Genomic DNA, 16228 nt, shown 5'->3' with positions numbered 1-16228 from the left:
CTGGGCTGGTGGCTTATCCTCAAGCCCCCTAGGTATGTGAGGAGTGGTGGAGACACTCATGGTTTGCATCTGTGGCGTCCAGGACTGACTCCAGGGCTGCGGGGGATGGAAGGATGTAACTGTGTGTTGATTAGGAAGGCAAGGCCCCCAGAGCAGGGTCGATTACATGGAAATGTGGTGGATCAAGTGGACATGAAGAACAGACCCAGCAGCTCTGCTGTCTCCAAAAGGTCCTAGGTTGGTCCTCTGAAGACCGGGAACTTCAGCTCAGCTTTGCCACTCATTGGTTGTGTGCCCCAGGCAAACGGTTTGTATCTCTAGGTTGTGGCTTCTTCCTTTTAAGGGAGGAACCATACAGCTGACGAGGAGGGTCACCGAATCTCGGAGAGCTTGTGCCGATGGCGGGGATGCTGGAGCATCAAGGGGTCTGAGGCACACAGAAGTGCTCCCAGAGCTGGAAGGCGCTGGACAAGTGGCAGCTGTCACCCTTCTCAGTCACCTCTCCCCTGGGGCCAAAACCCATTCTTCCCGATTTTCCCTCACTGGTCAATGATCCATTTTCTCCTCATAGGATCAAGTCTAGAGTTGGACAAAGTCCATGAAGGAAGGACTGCCTACCTAAATAATGTTATTCCCTATACCCATTCAGGCAACACCACTACCAGCGAACAGTCATTGAATCCTTCTTCAGTTGCCAGATTCCACACTAGGTGCCTTGCATTCCTGACCCCTCCCCCAACAACCCTATCACATAGTTTGTCAATTAGCCCCAATTTATAGATGAAGTCACTGAGACACGCAGAAGTTACAAACCAGTGGTGGAATCAGAACTTGAACTCAGGCAGCCCGTGCTTTATAACCACCAAACCACACCGTCTTTCCTAGGCAAGGCTGCTAGATCACGAACAAGCAGGAACAGAGAGTAGAGAAGGAATTTTCAGTGGTAAGAACTGGTAACTGGAGATTTGGGGAAAGAGAAATGAAAAGAATTGAAATGGAGAAGAGAAAAACATTAGTTTTTTGTGGGGAAAATACAGGGAATAAAATTTGTCTTGAGAATAAGATGAAAATGAAGCCATGAAAGCCGGTTTTATTCATGCCTCATAGACTTATAGATTAGGCACTCACTGAATAGCTAGAATTAAACATGATATCAGCTTTTAGGGGACTCACAGTCTAAAAACCAGATGTTCATACACCTCCAAAATCTAGTTCAACAACAGGAGAGGTTTCTAGTAGAGTGTGGAAAGGGCTGCCTAAAATAGATCCCTAGGCCAAAAGTTACAGAAGAATTGCAAGAGCTGGCAGGGGAGGGAGGAGGAGGTTCTTGTGAAGAAAGTCAAATAATTCCACTCATTCAGGTCAAGCTTCCTCCCCTCATCCCAGCCGTATCAGACAAGAAAGAACAAACTTAGGGTCAATTATTTGGGGGCAGAGAGAGGATGTAGAAATGAGGCCACTGGGGACTCCTTACATTGCAAAGCCTTGAAATTATCTCAGTTTTGCTCTTATTCCTCGGTGGAGACGTGTTGAACCCCTGAGTCTACTGACCTCTGCCTGATATTTGCAGATCGGCTTTGTGAGTCTCTAGAAGACAGTTCATGGCCTTTTGTAAGTAGAGAGAAGGCCAACACAATGATTCAAAAGTTGTGGCAGGACTATTTTCAAAGAAATAAAATCCTGGCGTTAGAAAAGCGAAGCTCTTAATCTTTCGGATACAGATGTAAACCATCGGAATGGGATGCAGTGGGCAGGATTAACAGAGTAACTGTAGTCCAGATGCTTCGGGAAGCTGGAAAACCCAAAACATAACAGGGAGAAAAGCAGGATGGCAGACTGAGCAGGAACCACAGGTCTCTCTGGTTCCGTAAATTCTGATCCCCCCTCAGCCCCTCACCCATCACCAGGCCTGTTCCTCTCTATACGGATGGGGTATGAGTTTACACCAAGGGAGAAAGTCCATCTCAACTGCTTCTCTTCTTTCACTTACGTTTTCTCCCCAAATATAAAAATAGCATACTCAAGAGAAGGATTTAGAAAATATAGAAAGAGATAAAAAAGAAAGAATTTCTTATAATCTCAATATTTGTTATCTCCTGCCCTAAGGGGCCACCTGTCTTGTTTACCAAGCTCTACCCCCAGATCCTAGAAGAGTAACTGGCACATAGTAGGCGTTTAATTCCACATCTTTTCTGTATGAATCAATCCCAATTTTAAAAATGAATCAATCGGTATCCAGAGATTACATCTTAATATCAGTTGCACATCATCCCATATTTCAAAGCATGCATTTTCTGTAAACTTGTGTATTTTTTTCCTGGGCATGTTTTTATTGTGGTAAAATACACCTAACATAAAATTTATCACTTTAACGGTTTTAAAGTATACAATTCAGAATCCGCCTGCCAATGCAGGGGACACGGGTTCAATCCCTGGTCCCGGAAGATCTCACATGCCGCGGAGCAACTAAACCCGTGCGCCACAACTACTGAGCCTGCTCTATAGAGCCCGCGAGCCACAGCTACTGAGCCTGTGTGCCACAACTACTGAAGCCCGCGTGCCTAGAGCCTGTGCTCTGCAACAAGAGAAGCCCACGCACCACGACGAAGAGTGGCCTCTGCTCGCTGCAACTAGAGAAAGCAAAGAAGACCCAACGCAACCAAAAAAAAAAAAAATCACAGGACTAGTGTGGTCTGTTTGCCTAAAGAATTATTTTTGTGTGTGATTCACTGGTAACATTTCTTCTTCTTCAAGACAGAATTAAAGCTTTTTTCATTGTCAAAAAAAAAGTATACAATTCAGTGGCATTAAATATATTCATAGGATTGTACAACCACCACCACCATCCATTTCAGAACTTCTCATCATCCCAAACTGAAACTCTATATTCATTAAACAGTACTCCCCATTCATTCCTCCTCCAGCCCCTGGTAACCGCTGCTCTACTTTCTGTCCCTATGAATTTACATATTCTAGGTACCCCCTATAAACGGAATCATACACTATTAGTCCCTCTGTGCCTGACTTGTTTCACTTAGCGTAATATTTTCAATGTTCATCCATGTTGTAGCATGTAACGGAATTTCATTTCTTTTAAAGGCTGACTACTATTCCATTGTGTGTATGTGTGTTTCACATTTTATTTATCCATTCATTTCTTGATGGACATTTGGGTTTTTCCAGTACATATTTACAATTTTGCATCTCCTTTTTTCACTTTATAGTATCTCACAATCATTCTCCATTTTATTAAAATATTTCTAATTGTATATTATATATAATATGAATATATTTACATATATAATAATTATAGTTATTATAATTATGTTATATATTTATCCATTTTATTATTTTCTTTTGGCAGGCACATTTTATCTGATTGAGAGACAGTGTCGCTATAATCGTTCTCCTAAGTTTGAACACTTAGGTTATTTCAGTCTTTTGCCATGGTAAGCAAGGCTGCAACACCCTTGGACATAAGCCTTTGTCCAAGTGTGTTTGTGATATTATTGTTTTCTAAGGATCGATTCTTAGAAGGTGAATTACTGTGACAATTACGTTATCTAAACTTCTCTTGATGTTTTCTTTCCAATTTGCTTGGCAAATGGCTTTCCAGAAAACAGTATGGTGGTTCCTCAAAAAATTAAAAATAGAACTACCATACAATCCAGCAATTCCACCTTTGGGTATTTATCTGAAGAAAACAAAAAGAAAAATTTGAAAAGATATCTGCACCCCCATTTTCACTGCAACATTATTTGTAATAGACAGACATGGAAACAACCTAAGTGCCCATCAAAGAATGAATGGACAAAGAAGATGTGATACACACACACACACACACACACACACACACACACACACACACAGGAATATTGCTCAGCCATAAAAAAAAGAATGGAATCTTGCCATTTGCAACAACATGGATGGACCTTGAAATACTGCATGATTTCACTTATATGTGGAATCTAAAACAAAACAAACAAATAAAAAAGCCAAGCTCATAGATACAGAGATCAGATTGGTGGTTGCCAGAGAGGGGATGTGAGGGGTGGGCAAAATGGGTAAAGGAAGCCAAAAGGTACAAACTTCCAGTTATAAAATAAATAAGCCACAGGGATGTCATGTACAGCATGTTGACTATAGCAAATAATACTGTATTGTGTATTTGAAAGTTGCTAAGAGAGTAGATCTTAAATCATTTTCATCACAAGAAAAGATAATTTCGTAACTGTGATGACAAATGGTAACTAGACTCATCATAGTGATCATTTCACAATGTATATAAATGTCAAAGCATTATGTTGTACCTGAAACTAATACTATAATGTTATTTGTCAATTATACCTCAATAATTAAAAATAAAAATAAATAAATAAAAATAAAAATTTTAATTTTTTGCTTGTTGTTGGGATAGAAGGATACAATTGATTTTTGTATATTGGTATATCCAGCAACCTTGCTAACTAATTTAATAATTTAGCTGTAGATCTTTTTGGATAGTCTATGTACACCACCAAATTGCCTGTGAATAGGGGCAGTTTTTGTCCTTGTGTTCATATTCTTACACTTGTTTTCTTTATCTTTCTTATTAGTTGGCTCCGATATTCTTGTCTCATTCTCAGTTCCAGAGGGAAAGTTTTTAACATTTAATCATAATGTTTGTGTACGTTTTTTTTTATAGGTGCATTTTATCAGATTCAAGCAGTTTTATTTACATTTGTTAAAAGTTCCAATCATGAATATATATTGAATTTTGGCAAGTTCTTTTTTGGCACTTATCTATAAGGTAATATGATATTTTCCCCTAATTCTGTTAATATGACAAAATTTTTCAGGTGTTAAACCATTCTTTTTTTGTTTCAAATGTGATGGTTTTATTTTATTTTCTTCTGATGCAAAACCAAAGATTCCACTACAGCACAGAGACCAATATAATAAAAGGTCATGAGGAAGTGAGGGACAGGCAGGACGTGATGTACAAACTGGAGGATCATGTCATTTCTTTATAACATGACACTACATCGTCACTGAGGAACACACTCAAAATAACACTTCGGAACTAAAAGATGGCACAAACGTGACAACCTCCAGGAATGCCTTCAAGCACCTCCCTTAGGATGGACTTAAGATCTCTAGACTTCAGTATGGGCAAGATTACAATTCTTCGGAAGAATAAAAGTTTACACTTTTCAAATTTCACAGAAGACGTTGACTAAGGTCAGGACATAGTGGGTTCATTTCTCTTAATTCCCAGGGACAAAGCTGGTGCATTACTCAAAACCACGTTAAGCTTCTTAGTTCAAATCCCGACCCAACCTTGTGATTTCCCGCATTGAAGTTCCTTCCATCAATCAAAGCAGATAGGGTCAGTCTGACTCCTGGGCAAAGTGTTCGGGTATGACCCTGTCCAATCAGGCTGGCATGACTTACTTTAGCAGATAGAGAAGTTCTATAAGTCACTTTGTATTTAGCGGTGATGTCAGAAACGGGTATCCTTAACTGCCAGCCACCCAAGCGAGGTTCGGTGACATTTCAACCTTCTCCTTAACCTTCTGCTGGATAGAACCTCCAAATTCCGGGCCATAGTTCACAGAAGTGAGGAGCTGCAAGTCTGCAGCCTTGTAGCCCAGGGCAAAATTATTCCGTGACAGTTTGGACTTGGCTGTGTCAAAGCTCATCAAAACTCATCTGATAGTCAGCAAGCCAGCCCTCAAAGACTGACACAGCCCACTCACAGATGGCTGGTTCAGAAAAATCGATCAGTTAGTTCATTACTAGGTACAGCTGAGTGATATTCTATTGTGTTAAAATTCCACAATTTGTTTATACCTTCACCGTTTGATGGACATTGGAATTGTTGCGTCACGTGTAAGTGTATGTTTAACTTTTTAAGAAACTACCAAATTATTTTCCAGAGTGGTTTTGCCAAGTATTTTGATTTTTATATATTTAAAACCCCCTAAGACTTCACTATTATGGTTTCAATCCTCAATGTTCGTTTGTATTTCCCTTTATGTTTATCTTCTATTTTTCTTTTCACTCTTTTTTGCATCTCTGAGCTACTAGCTGGAATCATTTTCTTTCTGGCTGAAGAACATCTTTTAGTATTTTCATTAGTGTTGGTCTGCTGACGATGAATTTTTTTCATTTTTGTTTGTCTGAAAATGTATTTGTTTCACCTACATTTTTGAAGGATATTTCTGCTGTCAGTCTGGTTGCTCCTTTGAAGCTCATTTTTCTTCTTCTGTTAGCTACATTTAACACCTTTTTGCCCTTCATCTCCAGCAGTTGTACTGTGGTGTGCTTAGGTGTGATATGTTTTATAGTGACCTTCTTGGTTTCATTGTGCTTCTTGAATCTGTAGTTTGATATCATCCATCCATTTTGGAAAATTCTCAGTTGTTATCTTGGCAAATATTGCTTCTGTCTAATTCTCTCTTTCTTCTTCTTCTGGGCCAATTCCTCATACAATTTTCACTATAGCTCCTATGTTTCTTAGCCTCTTTTCTGTGTTTATTATCCTTTTGTTCCTCTGTGCTTTTATTTTGGATGTTTATTACTGATTTTCCAGTTCACTGTTCTCTCTCCAGCTGCTAAACACATTATAAAATTTTTCTGTTATAGAAGTTTCATTTTAAAAATCATTTCCAGTTTTCTACATAAATTCTCAATTTCACCTTTTATCTCTGTAAACATATTAAGTACCGTTATTTTAAGGTTTGTGTCACATTACTTGTATACTTGTAGATCTGTTTTTGTTACTGTTCCCCCTTGTTTATCTATCACATTAACTTGCCTCCTCATTTTCCTGACTTTTTTTTAATGAGTAGCAGATACTGTATATGAAAAACTGGGAGATAAATTGGAGTCTAAGATGATGGTATCTTTAAATAGCGCATTTATGTTCTTCTTCTTGTTAGTAGCTGAGATTATCTGAAGCTTGCTTTAGTCCCTTTGAAGGTCAGTTCATTTAGAGTTCACACTTAGTCCTAGAGTGTAGCCTTGTAGCTTATCCAAAGCTTAGAGGGGTTCCTGGGATCCTCTTCTTCGGTAGTTTGTGAATTCCAGGTTTTTCTCCTAACTTCATGAACTTGTCAGTACCTCTGTTGAGCTGCTCAGCTTCTCATCTGCCTCTTCCGGAAGCTCCAGAGACCTGAATGCAATGACCATCTCTTTGTGTTTCCTTCTTTTTTAAGATTGTGGATCCTTGATTCTTCCTAACTTCATAATTCCTATCAAGACTTCAAACATTAAAAAAATAATTGTTCAGATATTCTAGTTCTCAGCAGGAGGATTAATCCAAATTATTTACACTACCACATCCAGAACTGGAATTCCTAAGAACAAAAATGTTTAGGTATAAATGAAAAGAATCAGAGTGAAGGAGAAAGCAGACTACAAAATAAAATATTAGAAATCATATGTACATGAACATAAATATGAAGAACATAAAATGAACATAAGTGAAACATAGCTATAGACTCTTAATATTCCTCAATATTTCTTTTATCTTTGACTTTCCATATACATATGAATATTCATATATATGGATATATATTCTCCCCTATGAATATTCATCTCCTTATTTTGGTACATTTGCCTGAGAAGTGTGAGGAAATTTGTTACATAAACCCAAACTGTCAAGTTATTTGTGAGAATATATAAGAAATTTAGAGAGGGAAAAAGAAATGGTATACACTGCAGTTACTTAGTAATAAAACAATATAATAAGGTACGAATAGTAAATTAATTATTAGGGACAGAAAGTTGCCATTCAAAAATTAATTCCAGTCATTCCTCAGTGTTCACAGGGGATTGTTTCCAGGATCCACACCCCTGCCCCGCTCTCCCATACCGAAATTCCCTAATGCTCATGTCCTTTATATAAAATGGTAGTACTAGCATATAACCCATGCACATCCTCCCATTTACTTTAAATCATCTCTAGATTACTTATAATACCTAATAAAATGTAAATGCTAGGTAAATAGTTGCCAGTGTGTGGCAAATTCGAGTTCTGTCTTTTGGAGCTTTCTGGCATTTAAAAAATGTATATATTTTCAATCTGCAGTTAATTGAATGCACAGTTGTGGAACTCACAGTTACAGAGGGCCAAATGTAGTTGATAAAAATATGTGAGAATAGTAAAGACTTAAAATATAATAATTAGGATGACTACGGTTCCTGGGAGGGAGTGAAAAAAACTAAGAGCAGATTAGTGCTACCAAAATTAAAGCACAGCAGCATTAACAAAAAGAAAAAGAAAGAAATCTTAAAGAAACGTTATCACCAACAAAAATAATAGAAAATCAAGTGGTGCTAGAACAAGATTTAAGGAAATAAAAGTTCTTAAACAGAAAACTCCCTTAAATATAAATTTGTATTGAAAAATCAGTCTTACACAAGTTAATCTATTACTTCCCACCTCAATAGTTACAATGCATATTATATATTTCAAGATTTTTTGTTATTTTAGGACTTTATAATCAGCTTTTTAGGATCACTACTTTGAACACAGTCTTTATTGAACAGATGGAAATATGAAATGTGTATGGGAATAGGATGAATCTACACAGACCCAATTTATCCTGGACTATGTTTTTGGAAAAAAATTCCTGATATAATTTTTGTTTCCTTGTATTGGCTTCTTTTTCATAAAAACCTGCTTACAAAAAGGTTCCAGTGATGTGACTAATCAATGATTTGAAGTAAAAGTACAACTTTCAGAGTTGTAGCAATTCAGTACAACAATACAAAGTCAAAAGATACACTTATAAATGCAGGAGAAGAAAGGAAATAGAATTAGTGAGGATGGAGAGTTAGAAGCAGTTAAACGAGTATTTTAGCTTGAAGCCATTCGTTGGTTATTATGACAAGGAAGTCTACTGAATGAGGTTGAAAGCAAAACCAGCCGACCAAGGATAGGACTTAAGAGCATGATAATTCGTTTACTTGAGAATGAAAGAGTACACCACGTACAGCACTGCAGGCACTCAAGCTTAGTACATTCTAGAAGTCAACATGGAGAAGAAGATGTTAGATAGACACAAGAACATTGAGCTCTTTTAGTCCTGCTTTTATAATTGGAGAACAACTTGAAAATATGGAGAGCATATTACAGAAAATGCATAGTACTGTAGAACATAAACCTGGTATATGAAAACTGAAAACCGAGTCAAGAAACACAGTGTTAATACAAGCCACTAAAGTATGAGGCCAAAATATAAGTGAAAATACATAGATTTCACTTTGAAAATAGGATATATTTTTCTTAATCTCACTTTCTGACTCAGGGGGTCTCGCTTATGGGTTTCTTTTCCCGAATTATATGAAATGGTTTGATGGACTCATCCACTGATTTGATCCAGAAATCCTCCTCCCGTTTTGAGTAATCCTAAATTGTCTTAAAGAATGGTATGAAATCCCTAAACAAATGAATTACCAGTTGTAATTTGCTGTACTTAAAAAACTAAATATGTACCAGAAGGGATTTATGGAGACCATGTGGGATGTTGTAAAACCAAAAAATCCAAGACTGCATCCTTTCTAAAAAGTTTGGAATCCTTGCACTACTTAAAGTATATATGTGCCACACCTTCTTTATCCATTCATCTGTCGATGGGCACTTAGGTTGCTTCCATGTCCTGGCTATTGTAAATAGAGCTGCAGTGAACATTGTGGTACATGACTCTTTTTGAATTATGGTTTTCTCAGGGTATATGCCTGGTAGTGGGATTGCTGGGTCATATGGTAGCTCTATTTTTAGGTTTTTTTTTTTTGCAGTACGCGGGCCTCTCACTGTTGTGGCCTCTCCCTTTGCAGAGCACAGGCTCTGGACGCGCAGGCTCAGCGGCCATGGCTCACGGGCCCAGGCACTCCGCGGCATGTGGGATCTTCCCGGACCGGGGCACGAACCTGTGTCCCCTGCATCGGCAGGAGGACTCTCAACCACTGTGCCACCAGAGAAGTCCTATTTTTAGTTTTTTAAGGAACCTCCATACTGTTTTCCATAGTGGTTGTATCAATTTACATTCCCACGAAAAAGAAACGAAATTGAGTTATTTGTAGTGAGGTGGATGGATCTAGAGTCTGTCATACAGAGTGAAGTAAGTCAGAAAGAAAAACAAATACTGTATGCTAACACATATATATGGAATCTAAAAAAAAAAAAAAAAATGGTACTGATGAACCTAGTCGCATGGCAGGAATAAAGAGGTAGACATAGAAAATGGACTTGAGGACATGGGGTGGGAGGGTGAAGCTGGGGCGAAGTGAGAGTAGAATCGACATATATACACTACCGAATGTAAAACAGTTGGCTGGTGGGAAGCAGCTGCATAGCAGAAATCCGCACTGTGCTTTGCGATGACCTAGAGGGGTGGGATAGGGAGGATGAGAGAGTGGCTCAAGAGGGAGGGGACATGGGGACACGTGTACATGTATGGTTGATTCGCCTTGTTGTGCAACAGAAACTAACACAGTATCGTGAAGCAATTATACTCCAATAAAGATTTATTTAAAAAATCTCCCCCCCCCAAAAAAATAAAGTGTATCTAAAAACACTAATTTCCATACATATGTCTCAAGGTGGTCTGAGGCTGCAACATATCAAAAAAACCCCAAGGAACTGAGAGGAAAAAGTCATGGTTCCAGGACGCTTAATATAAACAATGGGTTGATTTATGCTTTTTGCTTTTCATCAAGTTGAGTCCTGTGTCACTTGTAAAGCTATTGTCTCTCGAGTTCCAATTTACTTTCTGTGTTTGGCTTTGTAACGGTGGGGCTGGGACTCCACATACATTTTTCTTTTGCCAGCTGGCTCCCTCCTGCCAATAAGGAGCCCTAGAGGAAGACTGGTGGGAGGGAAGGAGGAAAGGGATCTACTCCTTCTGGTGGCTTCCAGTGGGCTTCCTGGTTGCTTCCTGTTCTGGTCAGCATCAGAGCCTTGCTTCTTCCCCACTGCAGCCGTGCTTGTTGCAGATGCAGCAGTGTGCAGCTCTCCTAACCTTCCTAGAACCAGCCTCATTGTTCCCTGCAGACACACCAGCACTAGCTGCCAGCATCGGGGCCTCAGAGCCTAGGCTTCTGCTCTGTGGGCCCCTTTTCTAAGCATCTAAGTTTTAAACATTCCAACATCTTTCCTTCATTGGAACCCTAGGGGGGTATCTGCTTCCTGCACTTGCTGATTCAATCTATGAAGTGTGGTACCTTCTGTTCTGTTTTTGCCTTGTCAGTTACTTTGATGGGTAGAATAATGGTCCCCCGAAGATATCCATGTCTTAATCTCCCACGCCTGTGAATATGTTACCTTACATGGCAGAAGGAACTTTGCAGTTAATTTAAGGATTTTGGGATGGGAAGAGTATCCTGGACTATCTGTAATGTAATCACAAGGGTCGACATGCATGGGCGCAGGAAGGCCAGAGTCAGAGAAGGAGGCGTGACAATGGAAGCAGAGGCTGGAGTGACGTGAGGCCAGTGAGACAAGAAATACAGGTGATCGCTCAAAGCTGGAGAAGACAAAAAAACAGACTGTCCCCCAGAGCCTCCAGAAGCAACACAATTCTGCTGACACCTTGATTTGAGTCCAGTGAAACTGATTTTGGACTTCTGACCTCCAGAACTATAAGATAATAAGTCTGTGCTGTCTTAAGCCACTCCATTTGTGGTATAATTTGTTACAGCAGCGATAGGAAGCTGCTGTAGTTACCTAGTTTATAATGCTTTATATTAAACTCTGTCTGTTAAAATAACTGCTGAGGTTTGTACCCCTGACTTGCCCCTGACTGACTCAAGTAGAATCGGCACATCTGGTTCTGCACTGTTAAAAGGGTAAGCACTGCTCAGTTAGTCTTTTAATTTGAATTCTCAGGTCTCAGTTGTATTTTCCAAGTTTAACATTAGTCTGTGATGACATACTTAGCATTGAATTTTTGGAAAAGAGTTTTCTTTTCCTATTTGTAAAATTTCATCCTTCTTATTAAGGTCAACTTTATATTATGGAATATAACATTAAAATATAGGAACTAAATTAGAAATTAAAACAAAGGACACAAACATAAATTTGTAAGGTTGTCATGACAATCAGGAAAAACGAGTCTAATAAGATCTGTGGTGTTCGCTATGGTCACTGGGTGGGAAGCAGGGCAGAACACCTGGACTGGCTGGGACTGGGAGTCCAGTTAACGACGAAATGAGTGAATGTTACTTCTCTGGACATGAAGGCACAATCCAGTGACTGGGAAGTCCAGGGAGACTGCGAGACAGAAGCAAATGCAAATGCTAGGAGTTTAGTGAAGGTATGAGGTCACAGCTGTGCATAGTGGTTCTGGTAATTGAGCTGAATCCAACATCCAGGGAATGCCCAATGAACTAGAAGAAAGGCTGCCATCACGGCTTTTAGTAGACAAATAGAGTTCGTGGTCTAGGGGAGTCTACAAAGGCAGTAATGAGCAGGTGGATCCCAACAGGGTCTCTAGAGAAGGGATTTTGACCTCTAGTCTCAAAGCAGATACGTGAATAGATGTAGTGTTTACTCTGATTTCTGTAACGTCTACCCCTCACTGTGAGGATATGCAAGGACTCCAAGTCAATTTAGAGGTTTCAAAAAAACATACATATATAAAGAGATTTATTTCAAGGAATCAGTTAACACTATTTTGCAGGCTGGCAAGTCCAAAATCTGCAGGATGGGCCAGTAGCCTGGAGACCCAGGAAGAGCTGATGCTGCAGTTCAAGTTGGAAGGCCATCTGCTGGCAGAATTCCTTCTTGCTTGGGGGGAGGTAAGTCTTGGGTCTATTAAGGCCTTCAACTGATTGGATGAAGCCCACCCACCTTATGGAGAGTAATCTGCTTTACAAAAAGCCCACCAATTTAGATGTAAATCTCATCTAAAACCATCCTCACAGAAACATCCAGATTAATGTTTGACCAAATATTTGGATATCATGGCCCAGCCAAGTTGACACATAAAATTAACCATCACAACCTTCTTGCCTAGCTACTGAGGTAGAGGAGGATATTATATTTTAAGATCAGAGGATGTTAACATAGCTTTTCTTTCTTCCCATACCCTGAAGAGAGCAGAACAACTCGAGAAGTAAATTATATAGTGCTCTCTTCAAGCACAGGCTCTCAGCTTAAACAAACCCAATTTTACTTTGTTTCAAGGCTTAAAAATTATAATTATAGTAGAACATCATATATTTAGAAAGAAATAATCTGGGGAAATGTTTCCCATATAATGTAATTGCAAAGACAGAAATCTTCTCCCTGGGGTGGTGGTGTTGAGAAGTGAAAGCTTCATAAAGCACATGCATGTTTTTTGGTTTTTTTTGTCTAAAGGAGAGGCAACTGTATGAAACATAAGACCACCAATTAAAACAGTGAGACAGTGAAGGAAGTGAGAAGTGAGAATTCATAGCTAAAGGAAACAATAACCAGGAGACCTCTGATTGCTTTCTACTTCTCCAACAAACAATTGAGTGTCACTTAGTGTTTGGGTACAGTAGTGCCACACATCTCAATAGCTCCTGAAGGTATTTTAGTCCTAGAGCACAGGACAATAATTAACAAAATAACTGAGTTATTAAATTGGCTTATATTCAGTACAACACTGAATCTATAAGAAAGGGAGAATAGATACTGAATCGATATGGAAAACTGAGTGTACGTTTCTACCCCCATGCAAAACATCCAGAAAAAATAGCTTAAAACATTAAAAGAATGAATTCAAAAGAGAGAGAAAATAAGAGGCACAACCAGAAACTTAAAACTTTGAAAAAATTCATGAATGATAAAAAGCAGAAGGGATCATATTAACCGAGGAAACCCTAAACCAAAACACATTCAGAAGGTAGCTATGGGGTCAGGGGAGCTTCTGGCAGAATTCCAAGCTCAGAGTCAAGGGAACAAGGACCAGAAGTAACCGAGGAAATAAGCAAGTTGCCAAGTGAACAACCGAGAGAGGTAGGCCCCTCCTCCTTCCTGCTCTTGTGTGGAGTGCCAGCATCGGCAGAGTTTAGCACCTGCTACAGCAGGGCTGGCCAACCAGAGCACAGAATCTGTGCCATTGTCCCCAGAGAGATCTGAGATGTGTGTTAGATGTCCAAGTGGGATGCCAAATAGGCCACTGCAAATTTGACTGTGGAACTCGGGAAAGGTAGGGGCTGGAGACACAAATTTGGAGTCATCATATTTGGATGGTAATTAAAGCCATAAGTAAGACTAGATGAGATCAACTAGGGAAATAATGTGTACAAAGAAGAGAAGAGGGCCCAGGACTGAGAGCCAGGACACCCCAACATATGGAGACAGGTTATATCTGTGTGACACTGAAACAACCAGTTAGTTAAATTAGTTTAAACATGTGAAAAAATGAGTGGAATGGGTCACTGGTGGTTATGCAGAAGGGGACTTGCCCACATAGACCAGAACTGAAACATGGTGTAGTCCCTGACCAAATCCAGGACAGTTTGACTGGGAGCTTTTTTTTTTTTTTTTTTCTTCCCGGTACGCGGGCCTCTCACTGTTGTGGCCTCTCCTGTTGCAGAGCAAAGGCTCCGGATGCGCAGGCTCAGCGGCCATGGCTCACGGGCCCAGCCGCTCTGCGGCACGTGGGATCTTCCCAGACCGGGGTACGAACCCGTGCCCCCTGCATTGGCAGGCGGACTCTCAACCACTGCGCCACCAGGGAAGCCCTGCCTGGGAGCTTTTTGAGAAGAGCCTATTTGTTCATCTTTATATATCTGAGCTGCCACACAATAGGTACTTGATAAATGTTTAATGAACAAATTTGTAAATTTAAAAACAAACTTTGCATTGTTTGGGGAGAATTTCGACCAAATTTCTAATTGTTGTTAAGCATTTTCTCCACCCACCTCAATGTTTGCTCTCCGTTTTGGTCCCTTTGCAAGTAATGTCTAGAAACATACCTTTTAGATTCAAAGACTTTTAAATAATAAAGGACCTTCTTCCTTTTTACCTACCTTAGTATTAAATTAGCAGTTTGTCATTTATTTCTAATTTTCCAGCTGCACTAATTTCACTTTTCCATCAAGACCTTTTTGAGAAAAATATGAGATAAGGAAATATTCCCTCCATGGAATCCTCCAAGGATGATGGAAGGTGATTATCTGAGGATAAGAGTTGTGACTACACGGTTCAGCTACTTTTTCCCAAAAGAAGGTCTCAGTACTTTACTACAATACACTTACGGATGAAATAAGATGTCTAAGGTTTCTAGTGTTGGGGAGCCATTGGTAGGGACAGAGGGGGGATAAAGCGACAAGAAATATATGCAAAAGAAAAAAATGTACTGTGCAATATTTCCATACAGTAAATATAGCTCTACCTCATAATTTTTTAGGACTTCAGAGATTTCCATTTTACAAATTTATAACAACTCACTTAACACAATCTACATACTTGGACATTTAATTTTCTCTTATCATAAACATTTGTTGCAGACAGTTTCAAACTCAGTCTGATTATTTTCTTGGGAGAGAGATTAGTAGAATAAAAGATATGCATTTGAAAGGGTTTTTGACAGGTCCTGCCAAATTTCTCTTCGGAAGAGTTGTATCAACTTAAATTCCCATTATCAGCAACCTCCTTTCCCACACCATTGCTAACTTAGGGTATTATGATTCTTTGAAATATTTGTCAATTATATGGGTGAAAAAGTAGCTTAGTGTTGTTATAATTTACTTTTTTTTGCTTACATTTTTTTCACATTTTTATTAAGGTGCAATTTACCAAGCTGTTAAAGAGGCAAGAAGAAAAATGGTACCTGGTGCCTCTTCTTTGCTCCAGGGTGCCTCGCACAGTGGCTGACTTTGCCCAACAGGCTTCCACCAAGTGCCCTTAGGTCCCAAGTGCCTGAGCAGTCAAACAGCAAGGTGCTGACTAGGCTGAGAAATCTGAGCCCATGTCCCAACCCTTTGCATCTTGCATCGAAACCACGGTCTTTCACAAGATTGCAGAATGGTGTCTTAAGGATGAAGAAATATATCTCTTTTTAAACAGTTTATCAAATGATGAAAGACCCTTGTTATTGGGAATATGTTGGAGAAGAAAAAAAAAAGAACAAACCCTGTAGAAATCAGAATGTGAAAAGCAGTTCCAACAGCAAGAAGTTCTTTGCTTTGGGGGCAAATGTCAATCAAGAGCCTAACCCTAACCACACATCCCGTCTCAGGATTTAGTAGCAAACTTTATAACTCT

General features: G+C 39.4%; 1 protein-coding gene and 1 pseudogene across 1 annotated transcript in view; both read right to left on the bottom strand.

Annotated features, from left to right (window-relative positions):
• The window catches only part of ACSL1 (acyl-CoA synthetase long chain family member 1), a 153868-nt gene that overhangs the window by 101434 nt on the left and 36206 nt on the right, over window positions 1-16228 (bottom strand). The window lies entirely within an intron of this gene.
• Window positions 5278-5766, bottom strand: LOC114897696 (annotated as a pseudogene).

This window comes from Monodon monoceros, unplaced genomic scaffold, assembly GCF_005190385.1.
Source record: "Monodon monoceros isolate NGI ecotype Baffin Bay Population unplaced genomic scaffold, NGI_Narwhal_1 Super_Scaffold_17, whole genome shotgun sequence".
In the NCBI taxonomy this organism is placed as follows: Eukaryota; Metazoa; Chordata; class Mammalia; order Artiodactyla; family Monodontidae; genus Monodon; species Monodon monoceros.
Note: the sequence above shows the minus strand (reverse complement) of the source record. Positions and strands in the feature narration are given on the sequence as shown.